Genomic DNA, 15,933 nt, shown 5'->3' with positions numbered 1-15,933 from the left:
TAGCTGCCGAAGGAAAATATCACAGTTCCTGTTTGTTGAGTCACCAGAAATTAAAAAAAAGAGCTGGGAAGCTACTAAGCCAAACGATCGAAAGGAAAACCTTCCTTTCATAAAAATCTGTTAAAGAACTACGAGTCGCTTCCTCCCTCGATCAGGTTAGTACCGCGATGTAGTATGCATACAAATTAAGGCTATGTACAGTTGGTTGCAAGGAATGCTCCAGGTTGAGTTAGCTTTCCTGCGTCCGTCGGTGTTCGTAAGCAGGAATGCAAACTCACTCTGGAATTTCTTTGCGACCAACTGTACTTTGTAGAAAATAATATTATTAAGCTTGTATATTTGGTACAGGTGTTGACATTATATGATGTATGGAATAGGTACAAGGAAATAGGAAGCAGTATCAATGTTGCCGTTCCTGTGTCTTTTCAGTCAAGACGTTCAACATTTAAAAGTAAGCTCGAAGAAAAGGTCGGAGATGTGTTCCAGTTTTTCCATCCTCTTGACCGCGGAGTCAGTGAACGCCAGATGCTGTTGATTCCCATTGGCAGAAGTAAAAGACTTTCTGCTGATGGCTTCTATGACGATGACATCAAACAGATGCCTAGTTTCAAGCCAGCCCAGGACAGTGAATTTCAAACTATAGTGTATGCTGCTTTGAAAATTAGAAGCGAACTATATCATCGCCAGGTCAATCTGGTTTTGGAATTTCAAAGGAGGCATGCACCAAAATAGTGCCTGATTCCTTGCATCTTTTCATGAATGTGCTGTTGAAGGGAAAAGATCTATGGGACACCTTGTATAGTCACCTTGATGATGATGCACTTGACAGCGATGGTGACAGTGATGACGATGAATGTCCTGAAAAAATTCCAACTTTAACCGGTGATGCCGGAATATCTATAGCACAGGATATAATATATGCTGTCAGTAAATTAAAAACATTAACTCCAAAACCTATTGCTCTGACAGTTCATCAGGCTACAAGAAGCAAGAAACTGGTCAATTTATTGCATGCGGCAGGTCATTGTATGACCTACACCAATGTCTTGCAGGCTGATTGCAGCTTGGCTTCTCTGTCCTTAAAAAGTGTTGATAAAAAAACTGGTGCGATTGTTCCTATGAACTTCAAACCTTTCTCTGAGTTAGACGATGCTGATCCCATTCTTCACGTAACTGCTGACAACATTTACATTTTAACTGATACTCTTGATGGGAAAAAAACTTTTCATGCAACCCAAATGGTAGCATTCCAGAGAAAAGGTGCTGATACTTCACAATTTCTGGCCGAAGTCAGTCTTGCAAAGCACACCACTCTTCAAATTCCCAAAGAAATAAACGAGCTGCCAGTTGTTCCATTTTTCGACAAACAAGAGCCGCACTTTGATGAACCAGTGGATCAATTGTGGTATACTGCTTCTAATCCATTCAATTTTGAGGGAATGTCAAAAGCAGTGCTGGTTTCAAGGGTAGAAGACCTAACATTTGTTATTGGCAGACCTGAGAGTGAGGAAAATAACGGATGTACAGAATTTAACAGGAACGAAACTAATTCCAATCTTGATGTTTCTGCCATGGGCGTCCTTCCCTTAAATTTGAACCCTGCACACGAGTTTTCAACTTTACACTGTGTTCTTTTAAGATGCATTTCATTGGCAGACAAACTTGGGAAAAACATGTAGTTCTTACAGCTAATCAAGCAGTATATTGCAATCTTGTTGAGCTCCGTTGGGCGTCACAGATCTTCAAAAATCGTATTGTCCTTCGAATGGGCGGGCTTCACATAGATAGCTCTTAATTTTATGCAAGTGATAGGGAAGCATATGTCAGGCAGTGGCGTTGGAGACTTGTGGGTAGCTAGTGGTTTGATGGCGGAAGGCTCAGTGACTAAAGTCCTCGACGGAAAAGCCTACGGAAAAGGCATAAGAGCCCACAAGCTTATATTACAAGCCTTTTTGGCGACTCTTGTACCTACAGTTCCTGAATTGTCTTGATGAGCAAGATTTCCCGGAAGCAGAAAATTTGTCCACAAAAGCAGCCAATGTTGACGAATATCTCCGTTGTCAAATTTTCCTGAAATATTTGTCAACTTTCTTCCAAGAAAGATCCGAAGAGGACAAAAACTTCAGTCTTTGGTGGACATACATTGACATGATCTTGACTCTTCTAATGTTTACTAGAGGAATCCGGGGTGGGGATTAGGAAAGCTACCGTGGTGCTCTTTCAGACACTCTCACTTACATAGCTTTGTATGATCATGGAAACTACTTGAAGTCCCTCTCTGTTTACATTGCAGACATGAATCAGTTGCCATTCGAAGTCGAGGACTAAAAATAAGTTTCCTCAAGTAGATCCCGATCATGCTCAGGAATGGGTTGTTTTTACCTGTAAAAGTGCGTCTGGTGGCATTCTTGGCATAACGCAGGACGTCAGAACACTTCAGCGTTGGGCACTCTCCCTTCATTGGATAAGTGAGATATCAGAGCAAACGTACAATATGTTGACAAAGGCATCAAATACAACTTGTCCTAAAGAAGAAACACGCGCTAGACGGGCCAGGGATCTTCAAGATAAAGAGGCAATTTTGCAGGTGATGGAAACCTATAGCCTTGGAGCTGTGAATAGATCTTGTACCGTAGTGAGCAATGTCGCTACTAAGGATATAGCTACGAAAAATATTTCTGACGCTCTTCTAACAGCAAAACAACGCGGGGTGGAATTAGTACGAGTCTTCGTACAGCAAAGGCTTATCAAAAGTCAAGAAACTGAAACGTTTACAGTTAGCTACCATACAACATTACATAAGAACAAGGCACTCACTTTAGGTGATCTCTACAAGGATAAGACGTCTCAAGAATATAATAGAAAGCATATTGTAAAAACTGACAGAGATTTCTTGTGCGTATTGATCGCCACATATGAAGGGGAAAGGTCTATTGATTTGAAAAAAATATCAAGCATGAGCTTAACAATTTTCCTATATCGTTAGCTTCGGTGAACGGCGAGCTAAGAACAGCAGAAAAGGCTTCACTAGTGAAGGAAATTGTGAAGGGAATAGAGTGCCCGAAACATCTACCTGTAAACCAAAAATCTGAATCAATTCTCATAATTGATGGGATGGCTTTTGTCTTGTCTTTGGGCCGCCCGCATGAAGCTAAGACATTTGGTGATAACGCTGACTGCTTCATTAAAAGAATGGATTTAAGTACCAGGAAGTTCACATTGTGTTTCGCCGGTTCCTGTCTCAATCTTTAAAAGCTAGAACAAGGAAAAAAGGAGCCAAGGGTTTCGCTCCAGTACGCAGGAACATCACTGACTCTAACGTGCCGTTGCCAAAGAACTGGAGTAACTTTTTATTCCTTTCAGAGAACAAAGCTGATCTATGCCGGTTTTTTGTGTATTTTTGAATTCCTCATGCTCAAAAACCTATAATTACACATTTTGGATGCGTTACTGTATCAAAGGGAGACTTCACAGTGCCGATTTCGGATTTTGGCGCCATTTTGGGCGCCATTTTAAATATCTCATTTCTGGTCGAGATTTCGCTTGAGCAACCGGCAGATTCGGATTCAGCAGGGTCGAAATAGGGGGAAATGACCTTTTGCCCAAAAGTAACCTAAAATGCTTCTAAAAGTTCGATTTTCTGAAATCTTGACTAGACTAGTATCTTTAAAATTCAATATATTACCCAAGATCTTCGAGCAAACAACACTAATGGTGGTGCATAAGAGAGCATGACGTGCGTTACCTTTTCCGTACCTCAAATTGAATTATGACATTAATTTAGCCCCCTCACTTGTTTTCGTGTTTAACTTTCGAATGAATGCAGAGCATAGTAAACTGATGGTGGCGCATAAGAGCGCATGACGTGCGCCATTGATTCCATAAGTAGGATTGTTAATATTCCGTTTTTTTTATTATATCAAGAACTATGTTGGCGCAAACAAAACTAATGGTGGCGCATAAGAGCGCAGGCTGTGCGACATTGATTCCATAAGTTAGATTTATAATATTTCGCTATTTTTATTATATCAAGAACTATGTCGGCGAAAAAAATCTAATGGCGGCGCATAAGAGCGCATGACGTGCGCAACCTTTTCCGTACCTCAAATATTTTTTTTATTGATTTATGTCATTAAGTTAGCCCCCCCCACTTGTTTTCGTGTTTAACTTTCAAATGAAAGAAGCGCAAACAAAACTAATGGCGGCACATCTGAGCGCATGTTGTGCGCAATTGATTGCTATTACGTGTTCGTCGATACAATGAAGTGGGGGGGCATCATTAAACTGCCCCCCCCATTTTATTTTTAACTTTTTGAAAGAACCATAGCGGCGCACGGGTAAAAAATGGTGGCGCATAGGAGCGCAGTAAGAGCGCAATCGATTCCACTTATTGGATTTCTTCTATGATAGGGTGGGGGGGGCAACTTAATTGACCCAATTCGCAACACACTTATTAAAGCTAAAAATATAATAATAAACGTCAGTCCCGACACGAAAACCCGCACTTCGCACAAATTACACCCTTCATTCGTCGAACTTTTAACTCCGAGGAAACTTTGTCGGGTCGTGACTTTCGTCTATCGTCAGGACATTAGGCTGTATTGAAATTCGTTGTTCGTGAGCTTTTCTACAAAATTATCGTTTTTTTTATGGTTTGACTGAATTTTTTCCCACCATGTGTGATCTAATGTCTCCCAGATGTCGCTAGCTTCGCGTTTTTAATAAGTCATACTGCGGCGCGGAAAATTTGAATGTCACTTTTCTGGCAAAATTTGATATTTTTTCGCCCAAAAAATGACTAGGTCGTTACAATGCCTTGCCTAAAAAAGACGTCATACAATAGCACTTGTAAACTTAAGGTGCCACGTAGTACACTTCCGGTCAATCGCAGATAGCTTTTGGTAATTTCCATATTATTATTCGCGACCGAAACGAGTCTAGTTGGCGTCATCATGCTTCATGCCGAAGTGGCACCTATGATCTAGAGTCTGCGACTGTCAAAGTAGAGAAAAATGCTTAAACTTGTTAACCGTAAGATGCGATTTGTCATTTAGAATGTTAATGGAGCCTGCTATTTAGAATGTTTATTCAACCTAGACTGCTTATTCGGCTTGTCATTAAGACTGCTTATGCTGCTTTTCATTTAAAATATTTCTGCTCCTTCCCCCTAAAAAATGAAATATGTAAAATTTATCATTGCTTCCAGAAATCGCAGGCAGGTAAGGTTTTTCTTTCCCCCTCCCACTCGTGCTTAGTCAAAACTTGACCATGACTCCCGAAGATCGCCTCAACATACTCATTTTCCTTTAAATATACAGGGTGTCTCAATTAGCTCGATCAGGCCATTTTTCTCAAAACGTATTTATGCTAGGGCTCTGAGATTTTCAGGGTTTATTTGTTAGGTATGGAAGGCTTTGGTTACTAAATATCAGAAAAATCGAACGATTTTGTGCCGTTTTGGAAAATTTATTTTTTCACCGGTAGGTGTCACGCAAAATGTTTCAATAGAAAAGTTGTAGGGCATAGTCGAAAGTGTAAAAATAATTTTGGTTCGGTTGAAAAAGACCTATTTTTCACTAAGTTTGGAGGTCAGGGGAAAAACAAGTTGTACTAGCAGGTAATAGCCTTTAACGTAAACAATCGTACACAATCACAACACACATGTACATTTATTTTAGGGAACTTATGCTTTCAGCTATGTAGTTAATCTGTAAAAAGTTATTGTTAAAGAAAATTATTACGTTCAACACCTAATTAGACAAAGTAGACAAAGACCGCGTCTTCCATTTCAACGTGGTTACGAGTAAGATCATCAAACAAAGATTTGTAGACCAAAAATTACGCTTATTTTACTTTTGTTGTTTTTTAACGTGAAATATCAATTGTCCGAGTAGTATTTAAAGCGTTTACATTTCAAAGATAAAACATTATCTCAGCTTGGCCGATTGTTGTCCAGTATGCCTCTTCACACTCGAGATCAGCGCGCTCATATGCTAGAATTATTTTACGGAGAAGGTCGTCGTAATGCTACTCTAGAAAGTCAGTTATTTACACGAAGATTTCCCAATTGCAGACCAAGTCATACGACGGTTCTAAGAGTGGTCCGCGACTTCGACAACTGGGGTAATATCAATCCGAGGTTTCGTGGTCGTGGTCTTCAGGACATCGACATGAAAAACACCATACTTGCCTACTTCGTCGCCTATCCTCGAGCGAGCGTTAGGACTGCCAGCTTTGACTTAGGGTTGGATCGAAACAACGTTTGGAGAACACTCAAAAGACACCATTTTCATCCTTATCGAGCGACACTTTACCAAGGACTGCATGACGGTGATAGACGGCGCCGACTCGACTTCTGCAATTGGTTTTGCCTCATGGCTGACGCACACCAGGATTTTCACGATCAACTACTGATGTCCGACGAATGTTCATTCGGAAGAGATGGGCCTTTCAACCCTCAAAACCAACATATGTGGGACTACGAGAATCCACACTGGGGATTTCCTCACCAAGTGCAGTTTCGCTTAAATGTGTGGGCTGGTCTGTTAGGTGACAGAATTATTGGCCCGTTCTTCCTGCCAAATCGTCTGAACGGTCAAAACTACTTGGAGTTCCTTCAAAATGAAATATCCAACGTGTTGGACGACATTCCTCTGGCCGAGTACAGACGCATCTGGTTCCAGCAAGATGGGGCGCCACCTCACCAATATCGTGACGTGGTTGCATATCTAAACGACGAGTTTCCTGGAAGATGGATCGGAAGAACTGGTCCTGTTCGTTGGCCTGCAAGATCCCCTGATCTAACACCACTCGACTTTTTTCTTTGGGGATTCGTAAAGGACTACGTATACCAAACAACTGTGACGAGCGTTGAAGATTTACGACAAAGAATCATCGAAGCATGTCGCCGGGTGACTCCAGAAAAGGTTCGGGGAGCATTTCGCAATATGCAACATCGTGCATATTTGTGCATTGCATCAGAAGGTGGCATTTTTGAAAACATTTTGTAGAAGTTATTAAAAAACATTTGTCACTTGGGCTAATTATTATTTGTTTATTTTTCGAAATCTTATAACTGAAATGCATGTTACCTACAATTCGTTAAAGGCTATTGCCTGCTAGCAGAACTTGTTTTTCCCCCGACCTCCAAACTCAGTGAAAAATAGGTCTTTTTCAACCGAACCAAAATTATTTTTATACTTTCGACTATGCCCTACAACTTCTCTATTGAAAGATTTTGCGTGACCGCTACCGGTGAAAAAATAAATTTTCCAAAACGGCACAAAATCGTTCAGAAATTTAGTATCCAACGCCTTCCATACCTAACAAATAAACCCTGAAAATTTCAGAACCCTAGCATTAATACCTTTTGAGAAAAATGGCCTGATCGAGCAAATTGAGACTTCCTGTATATACAGGGTGTCCATTTTTAATCGAAAAAGTGATTTTTCTCAATAACCGTTGAAGTTAGAATGTATAATTTTTTTGTGTGAATTGTCAGTACCGGGGGCCATTGTTGTACATAATGTTTATCGATTTTAAAATAATATTTGAAAATTTTGAACAAATAAATTTTGATTTATTGGAGCTCGTAAAATTTTGCCAATGAGAAAAATGTAGAGCGACGTCGAAAACATAAGAATAACGTTTGGTCGTTGAAAACAACCATTTTTCACGAAAATACACGCGTTTGAAAATTGACTTAACGGGTAAACAAAATAATTGGATAAATCAAAAACTAGAATATTTTGGATGCAGTGGAAGTCGTAAGACAATATTATTTTTAGGATGAACTAAATATTATTTTTATTTATTTAATGCAAGATTCTAAATTTCTAACTCTCATTTAAATGCTATATTACCATAGACCATTTTCGCTCGGGGAACCTTCAATATATCACGTATCTAATTTCGGGGATATTGTTTTTGGACTTTCGGTTATTTTTCATTAAATTTAATTTAAATAAATAAAAATTGTATTTAGTTCAGTCTAACAATAATATTGTCTTACGACTTCCACTGCATCCAAAAGATTCTAGTTTTTGATTTTTCCAATTATTTTGTTTACCCGTTAAGTCAATTTTCAAACGCGATGTAATTTCATGAAAAATTATTTGTTTTCAACGACCGAACGTTATTCTTATGTTTTCGACGTCGCTCTACATTTTTCTCATTGGCAAAATTTTACGAGCTCCAATACATCAAAATTTATTTTTTCAAAATTTTAAAATATTATTTTGAAATCGATAAACATTATGTACAACAATGGCCCCCGGTACTGACAATTAACACAAAAAATTATATATTCTAACTTCAACGGTTATTGAGAAAAATCACTTTTTCGATTAAAAATGGACACCCTGTATATAAATAAATAAATATCCCTTAGAATGTGGTCTTGCATTAAGACGGTTTATATTTGTTTACAAAATATTGTATTGTGTTTTCGTTTCCAATGACACGCATTTGAAATTAGTCAATTTATTTAACGAATTAATTTGCTCTAAAAACAAAAGGTGTAACGATTTTTAAAACAAGTCGGTCAATCCCGTAATATTACCTCTCCTCGGAAGAGTTTGACAGTTTGTCCATGGAGAAATAACAGGAGGACCGAATCAGTTTTTGGGATATGTAAGTTTATTTTGAAAGGAGATGCTAGCGTCACCTGGCTGTCGTACTGTACTAAATAACACGGCAAATTTAAACTTATCCTGTTATACCTCCATGGTTTGCCTACGATATTATTTATATACAATTTGAAGCCGTGGAAGTCAATGGATCAGCTGTAAAAGATCCACCTCCTACGAATATGATAATAAGTGTAAAAAAGCGTAACGGAACACGGACTTTCTCCAAGGTTGGTGTATCTAAATATCGCGGTAGCGTATTTTCCGAGGGGTCCGACACCTTGATTATTTTTGTACACCTGAGTTTCAACTCGCAAGGGTTCAAAGTGAGTTTTTCGAGTTCGAATGGAGTTCAGGGAGTTTTCAAGAGTTCGTAAGAGTTTGCACAGATCGAGGGAGTCCGAGTTGAGTTTGTGGGAATTCGAGCTGAGTTTGAAAGAGTTCGGAAAGAGTTTCAGAGTACGGAGAGAGTTTCAAACAGCTTTCCCAGTAGAAGGAAAGTAAGGTCGACCCATCAGTCCCAGGATCGAGGATCGAGGATCCAGGATTTAAGGGGTGAAATGGGGGTAAAATCGTCGAAAAGTCAATGTATTTCTGATATTTCTCGCGACGATTGGTTTTTTCGTATATCAACATATTGTGTCCAGGCCAACTTGTTCATTTATCTCTGCTTATCGCGAAAGACACTTGAACGTATATCTTATCGCGTTTTATCGCACGTAATAAGATTAAATGATGTAAAAATTGATAACCTAGGCGGCGCGTGCGCAGATTACCCGGGAGGCGCGGTTAATTTGAATTTAAGAGTGTTTTGACGTCATGGAATATTCGTTGTTAAAGTAGAATGGAAATATTTTTAAACTTCATTTTATTATGTCGAGTGATTCAATACTTTAAAGAGATAAATTGTTATATAAGACGCGTGTGGCATTGGGTAGTGGGGGTTTTTCCGGGAACTTTCCCGCATACGAGTGCGTTTACCGCGTATATTTCCGTATAAGGGCGTTTTCCGCGTAGTTTTTCCGCGAATGAGCACGTTTTTCGACACCGGCGCGTTTTCACGTAGTTTTCTGCATTGGGGATCTTGTTTCTTGGTATGTTGTTGAAAACTCAGAAAAATTTTAGATATACTGATAAAATATTACTCTGATTGACGGGAATTCTCGTCACTGCTTATCGAATGTATAACACCTTTTAAGGAAAATAAATTTTTGAGACAAGGCTGCCATCTATAGAAGCGTTTTACAGTTCATTGAAATTTTTTTTTAAATCATCGTCTCGTTCGTAATTGCCTTTCTATCTCTTCAATTTTAAAAGTATATCCTAATTAATTCTAAATTTTTAACATTAACAAGTCTCCAAATTATACCAACTTGTAACCAATTTTCCCCAATTGTACTAATTTTTAACAGAATTTCCTAAATTATTCTAATTTTTACCATAAGCCAACTTAATTTCAAAACTATTGTCTATTTATGAAAATTGAGTTTCATTTTATCCCTAAAATGGGTGATTTGTAGGAAATGTATATTATTTTTATTGGCTTTACGATATTTTAAGTTAATTTATAAAACTTATAAATGAGTTTAATTAAATTAATAATTAAGTTTCCTTCGTATATTGAATCGGTATTTAGTTATAATAATTTTTTCACCTAGATTAATTTTTTTTATCCCCCACACTCTCGATCCAGCTCCCTACTATACGTGTCCATTTTTAAAATCAAAATTGAACCGTCATGAATAATCCATATAAACGTAAAAGACGCGGGCGTCTTGAAGTCCAAGTTTCGTTTCCACTGAAATAGAAACAACAAGAGGAAAGGGTCTTTCTGGTGACCTAACTTTTAACATTGCTGGACGTTTTATATTTATTGTGTTCTGTTACTTATAGTCATATAGATTTCCATTCATTCGAGGAAGTTAGTGAAATAGTGGAAGAGTATAATAGGACGTGGTTAGATATGCAAGAAATAAAAGGGCATTTGGACGAAATGGAAAAGCATTTAAAAAAGTGGGAATTGAAGTTAGAAGAAGCTTGTCAAAGGGAAATTGTACTGAGAAATAAAGTTAAAGATATAAAACCCAATACAATTGGATTGAAAATATTGCAAGATAGTTGGAAGGGAGCAGAGAAGTAAAGGGATAATATTGTATGTCATTGATTGGCTTAAGACCTGTTATATAAAATATAAAATAAAATATGAAATAAAATATAAAATAAAATATGAAATAAAATATAAAATAAAATATGAAATAAAATATAAAATAAAATGAAATAAAATAAAAAATATAAAAATATTAAAATTGCTAATTTTTATCAGAATTTCCTAAATTATTCTAATTTTTGCTTTAAGCCAACTTAATTTTAAAACTATTGTCTATTTACGAAAATTGAGTTTTGTAGATATTTTGAATAGTTTCATTTTTATCCCTGGTTAAAAGTTATTATAATTGGGGATATTTTGTTAAAAGTTAGTATAATTTGTGAGATTCTTTTAAAAAAAACTGCATAGTTTTGGTTATTTTCAAACAAAAATAGAAAATTAAAGCCTGCTTTTTGATTTTGGATACCTCGAAGCTTAATAACAACGCTTATCACTTGCATCTTGTAAAAAACAGTAACCTGAGATTATAATTAAAATTTGCCAAACCGTTACCGGAGCCGATTTCCATTCTAATTTACGCTGAGTTTCTTTAAGTATTTTTTCAATCCTTATACCTATATTTACATATTGGAATTGTTACAAAAGGTTCTTTTAAACGTAACTTAGTACATTAATTTATTTTGGAAGTTCAAAACTTATTAAGAGCCCTTCAAAGTACTATAAAAGGATTTCATTTACAAACTAAATTAATATTTTCTTCAAACTTTCAATTCGTTATAATTTGAATTTAAATGAAAACATCATGGATTATAGGTGCGTAATCTACTATTAGGCCGAACGGATTAAAAAATACTTAAAGTAAGTGGTTTTACTGATAAACTTTAAAGGAATTTAACTTTAAAGGGTATCTTAGATTATTGTTTTTAATTTTATTCAAGTTCAAAACGTATAAAGAGTCCTTCAAAGTACTTTAAAAGGATTTTATTTACGTACTAAATCCATATTTTTTTTTCAAGCTTAGAAGTTAGTTTGTATGAAATACTTACTAATACCTGAAAAATGGACTTTAGAGTGGATAAGATTTGTAAATATCATTTGAAACTAATAATTTTCAAGCTTTATTTAAGTCAAGCAATTACATTTTTAAAAATGAAAGAAGTTAAACAATATATCAAGGTATTACACTCAGGTAAAAAAAAATAGTTGCATTATGTTTTTATATTTCTTTCTTAATTACAGTGATGCTTAAAAGCAAACCTCAAATCTAGAAAACAAAGTTTTTTTAACAAGGGATAAATTTATTTAAATAGATGCTTTGGTGACATCTAACGGTGGCAATGGAAAATAATCAACGAAATACTAAAAGTATCATGTGTTATTAAAATTTTAATTGCTATATTATATTTATGGTATGTACTTGAACCCATTATGGTATTTGAAATAGCTTAATATATGAAGAAAGTAAACATATTTCTTAAAGCATAGAAAGCGTTATTATTTTTATAATTTATTAATTAACTATTAATATGGTTACATTATTTACATAGGGTTCTTAGTTAAAAAGATCCAAGTACCTTTAAAGCTCACCAATACATAAATGTAATATTTAGTTGCATAATCTTATCGGTATTTATATTATCAATAAACGCCAAAATACAAAACCTGATACATTAAATTATGCATTTGTACTTTAAACAATACCTGCATTTGAAATTATATAGCATAAAAACCCACAGCTTATAAATAAAATTACATCAAGGTTTTCAAATCAGTATTATCAGTTAAAAGAATTAAATTATTTGCATTGTGTTTTATATTCTTCAATTGTGTTGAAATCCATACGGTAATAAGGATCAAAACGCGATAATATCAAAAGTTCTGCAAAACTAATCTTTTATCGAAAAGGCATCTTAGTATTGTTGCTATTACAGTATAAACAAAGCGATAACCAAAACTAAATCCTATTCCCCATTTTTCTTTCTTATGGTGAAGGACGAGGTTTTTCTTGTAGCATTTACGGATGGAGGTTCAAAAGAAATCTGGAAAATTCGTTCGCTATGTCATTTTCTGTTCAGCTGTAGAACGAATAATCGTAATCTTATCATTTCAGGGTAATTAAAGCCAATTTAAGCTGTACCACACGGTCTTCGCTCCGATAAACGAAGGTATGCTCTATCCAAATGCATACAGATGGAAATTAAATTAAAAAAAAATTAGATACGCCGACAGAATAATATAGGCACGCCGCTTAAATCGTTTATAATATTTGATAAAAAGTACACTGGTTGTTTGCGAAAACATCTGCCGCCTTTAATTACTATAAATATTATTTATTAAACAGATATTAAAAACATTATTATTTATTTTAATTTTCTATTCAGAACTGTTTTATATACAACTTACTTATCTCTTAATCATAGTTTCGTACCTTTGGAAAAATTATAAATATTGTAAATTTGTGCAGAATTTATCTCCAAATGGCTATAGACAGAATATTTTACCCGACGAGGAATTGTACACTAACTCATATACAAATTACAGACCCAACCGCGGATTACCCTAGGGTGCGGCGCGGAGATAAAAGTTACCGCGGGTGGGTCTGAGCGGAGCGTGGTGGGCTCCCCTGAAAGTTTTTATTATCTTTGATTATGTCAATGTGTTTATCTCCCTGATAAGAAAATTCTACTTTCAAAATTCTATAAATGTAAACTTTAATCGTGTCCATTGTTTAAATCACAATTGAACCGTCATATTACCATAAACCATATAAACGTAGAAACCGAACGTTTACGCGTCATAGTGGAAGAGAGCATAGAACTTGAAAGATAAAGTGAAACTCGCGAACTAGTTTAAACAGTCTCTCAGTTCGAAACTAAATCTAGAATAATTGACATCGTGAATCAGTACCATCAGAACTTTTTGTAATATTGTATACCATTGACTAGCTTAAGTCCTGTAAAAATTGTGCGATTTAATATTAAAATAAAAATAATATATATAAATATCAATATTGAAATATTTATAGAAATAAAAGGTAGAAAATAAAAGGTAGAAAATAGAAGATATCTTATTTTTAAAACATTTCTTAATTTCTTTATTGACTTAAAATATTTACAATATCTTACAAATTTTGATTCGGTTTAACGTCGTAATTTGTATATGAGTTAGTGTACAATTCCTCGTCGGGTAAAATATTCTGTCTATAGCCATTTGGAGATAATTTCTGCACAAATTTACAATATTTATAATTTTTCCAAAGGTACGAAACTATGATTAAGAGATAAGTAAGTTGTATATAAAACAGTTCTGAATAGAAAATTAAAATAAATAATAATGTTTTTAATATCTGTTTAATAAATAATATTTATAGTAATTAAAGGTGGCAGATGTTTTCGCAAACAACCAGTGTACTTTTTATCAAATATTATAAACGATTTAAGCGGCGTGCCTATATTATTCTGTTGGCGTATCTAATTTTTTTTTTAATTTAATTTCCATCTGTATGCATTTGGATAGAGCATACCTTCGTTTATCGGAGCGAAGACCGTGTGGTACAGCTTAAATTTGCTTTAATTACCCTGAAATGATAAGATTACGATTATTCGTTCTACAGCTGAACAGAAAATGACCTAGCAAACGAATTTTCCAGATTTCTTTTGAACCTCCATCCGTAAACAGTGGCGGCGCCAGGAATTTTCGCGAGGGTAGGCAAACCAAATAAATGGGCCCCCGACCCGGGACCCCCCCTTTTCTCAACGAAATGCTTCAATAAAATAAAGTACTGATGTACATGACGAACAAAAAAGTTCTAACAACAGTAAAACGAGTCCAAATATAACAGAACTGGTTTTATTTACTAGGAGATACCTAAAAAATTTCTAAATACATTATCGACAATTGTTTCATTGTTATTTATAAATAATTTTATCTCTTGGGACAATTTTGAGACCCTTTCTAGATCAATTTGGGGCCCCTTATAGGGTGATTTTGGGGCCCCTCAAAAATTTTCAGGTAGGCAGTGGCCTACCTGGCCTACCCAATAGCGCCGCCACTGTCCGTAAATGCTACAAGAAAAACCTCGTCCTTCACCATAAGAAAGAACAAGTTGGCAAGCCAAAATATACCTCTCCTCGGTAGAATTGTCCCTAGTGGTATTAATTTCTCGAGATAACCCTTAAAGATATATCTCCGCAATTTAGAGTTATTTGTTAAAAATATTAACCCATTTCCATCCCGCCCGGTATAAAATTTTAATTATAATTAAAATAATTGAGACGAACGACCAATTTTAATTTATTCAGAATATCATAAGTTAAGTAGTTACAACAGTAAGTTAGACGTACTATAACAATGCACAATTGAATTAAACCCTTTTACAGAACAAGTTTATCAGTTAAATATAATACGAAGCAAATTTTAATGAAATATCTACAGAGGCTTTTTGGAATTACTCGCTTACGAAATACTTGCCGCATCTTTAACGCTCATTTTATTTCAACACTCGCCCTTGATGAAGATACCGTAGATATCTGGTAGTGGACGACTCGTTCACTTCCTGTTGACGTTGTGACGCATACCACATGAAAAAGACCAATGCCGTCCAATTTCCAATATCATATAATGACTCGCACACCCAAGAAATCATTGACTGCGTTAGAAATCGTAGATATCCAAATATCCACACCAAATGTATTTACAAGAAGCAAAAACCTTACCATCAACAAAGCACAGAGAGCCACTTGACTAACCGCCACCTCTTAAAGCAATTAACGTTAAATTATCTCCTTTGAATTAACAGAACTATATATAGGTCGTTAAGAAAGTGGACCACCCACAGGGTCTACCCTTTAACCCTCTAATCTCGGCTGACTGCGCTAAAACAAGATTTAACCTTTAAAAAATACCAGATTAGGCCTTCATAAATTCATTAATAAAAAAAGACTTTATTACCTATTATGCTTACGATGCCTGTCTTAATTTCAGTGAATCTAAGCAGCTATCGGTGGTTCTGTGGTAGAGCGCTCGACTGCCAAGCCGAATGGTCTGGGTTCGAAACCTGGGTGGCGCATTTGTTTTTAATCAATAGAGAAACGCTAAATTAGAATTTCTTCGATGCAATAATTTCAATTTCAATTCTATTTCAATTAAACCAAAATTTCCTACTCTATTAAATACGCTTCCGATAAAGCTGAAGGTCTA

This window comes from Leiobunum rupestre, chromosome 4, assembly GCF_980474605.1.
Source record: "Leiobunum rupestre chromosome 4, qqLeiRupe1.1.hap1, whole genome shotgun sequence".
Classification (NCBI taxonomy): domain Eukaryota; kingdom Metazoa; phylum Arthropoda; class Arachnida; order Opiliones; family Sclerosomatidae; genus Leiobunum; species Leiobunum rupestre.
The sequence above is the reverse complement of the archived record's forward strand: the minus strand, read 5'-3'. Positions refer to the sequence as shown.